Here is a 2214-nt window from a genome sequence, read left to right on the forward strand (position 1 = left end):
TATATAGTCTCTGACTTCTAATAATTACTTCAGAAAAATAACAATTAGTAAGGTTTGGAATTATGTCACTGGAGTTTGCTATACAGAGGATACATATGTGCTGATTTCAAAGAAAGTTTGAAATTATGACTTTTTGTTGCTAGAGTTTTAGAAATAGAATTCATATGTCAGTTCAAGTAATCAACTACTCATTTTTCCAGAAATATTTCATAAATTTACACATTCATTATTGCTTTTTTTTGTATCCTCAGAGTTTGAGGAATCAAACTGAATATGCAACACACTTGTTTTTAAGGAGTTCGTGAGAGACTGACACAGAAATAGATCATTGAACATTTTAATGGCAATATTAGACAATTAGACATACATGTAGGGCAGTAAGTGTGCATAAAATATAGACACTCAACCCAATAAGGGGGATCCAGGAGTGCTTCCTGGAGGAGGACCACCTAAGCTGTCAAAATGGATAAGTAGGAATGTACTTTATTCAATGTATTCCTTAGTCTGCCCTGTTCTTTTTCCTGTTTTTCTAGGTGCTTTCCTCCCACATCCACGTGCTTATGGCAGGAACAGCCTTTCAACTCACTGTTACACTGTGTCCCAAGGCCACAAGTTTTTGTGCATGAGGCCACAGTTGAAATGTGCTGGACTAATCAGTGTCCATCCCTAGGAGTTTTCAACATAGGTCTGAGTGAAGCTTTAGAACTGTCAGCTGCTCTGTTTTCTGCCTTTTGGTGGAGGAAAAGCAATGACAATCTGAGTTAAAATGCTGACAATGCACAGGGAGACACAGAAGAAGCTGTGAAGAGAATGCATGTTCTCAGCGTTCATGCCTCTGGTTCTGTTGTTACTTACAGTAGCTATGTTGTCACTTCCCTGCCCTTCTGTTTCATGAGACATCCCAGTCTCCTTATGATACAGTTCTCTCTTTTCTCAAGCTAGTTTGAGTTGGTTTACTTTCCTTTGCAGCCATAAGAATCCCAGCTTGTATAAAGAGTTACCAGTGCAGAGAGATGGTGAAGGATGGTTCAGGGGCTTTGGGAATAAAGGTATAAAAACATAAACAAGAATGGCATGTATACAGAAATAGAAATAGTTCAGTATTAGTGAAACATAGCTTGGCACTTTGTCTCTCATTTTAAGAGATAAAGTGGGTTATCTGTCATTTTATGGGGTCTAATTTTACTCTGAAGGCAGTGAAAAACCATAGCATGATTTACACAATGGGTGACGTAGTCAGATTTGTGGTCTAGGCAGATCACTTCAGCTTCTCTAGTGGCTCAGCAGTAAAGAATCCACCTGCCAATGCAGGAAACATGGGTTCAATCCCTGGGTCAGGAAGACCCCCGGAGAAGGAAATGGCAACCCCACCCCCCAAAATCTTTGCCTGGGAAATCCCATGGACAGAGGAACCTGGAGGGCTACAGACCATAGGATCACAAAGAGTTGGACATGACTTAGGGACTAAACAACAGGTCACTCTGGCAGGAGTTTCTTTAACAGTTCTCTCCTGTTGCCTGTTTCCTCACCCAGGACCCTAGTGGGTGGGGATGAGACCCAGCAAATATACTCTCACTAACCAGAGCAAACCCTAAGGTCATGACTTTTTATGACTTCATGTAATAGCTATTTAACAGTTTGTTCTTCCATCCATTCTGAAAGTACCACTAGAGCAGGGGCAATGTTTACTTTGTTTATTATGAATTCCCAAGGCCCAACTTAGTATCTGGAACATGTGACTATTCAATAAAAATTTGCTAGTGAGTGAGTAAATAAATACTGATGAGGGAGAGGAGATAACATTAAGATATATTTTGGAAATTGGCAGTCAAGGCTTGATGAGTTTGATGAGGATTTGTTATGTATGAAGCAGGAGACTGAGTGCTTTGTACACATTACCTTCTTTGATCTTCACAACAATCTTCTGTATGGTGTGTATCACACCTTTTCCAGCTTTTCAAGTGGGAGAAGAATAAGCTGAAAGAGACTGAGTACTAGGTTGAGTTTATGAAATTCCATCTAATAACGTCCAACTATAGTTACTAAATCTGGAGCAGGGGCCTGTCCAGTGCTAACCTCTGGGTCGCCATGCTATACTACTGCAAAGAGATGTGAAGAGTAAGGAAAAGGGGGCAGTCAAGAATGACTCCCAGCTTTCTATCATAGGTAAATGATGGTGTCTCCAACTGAAGAAGAGAACACAGGAGTACTTCC

The sequence above is a fragment of the Bubalus bubalis genome, chromosome 16 (genome assembly GCF_019923935.1).
Source record: "Bubalus bubalis isolate 160015118507 breed Murrah chromosome 16, NDDB_SH_1, whole genome shotgun sequence".
Classification (NCBI taxonomy): domain Eukaryota; kingdom Metazoa; phylum Chordata; class Mammalia; order Artiodactyla; family Bovidae; genus Bubalus; species Bubalus bubalis.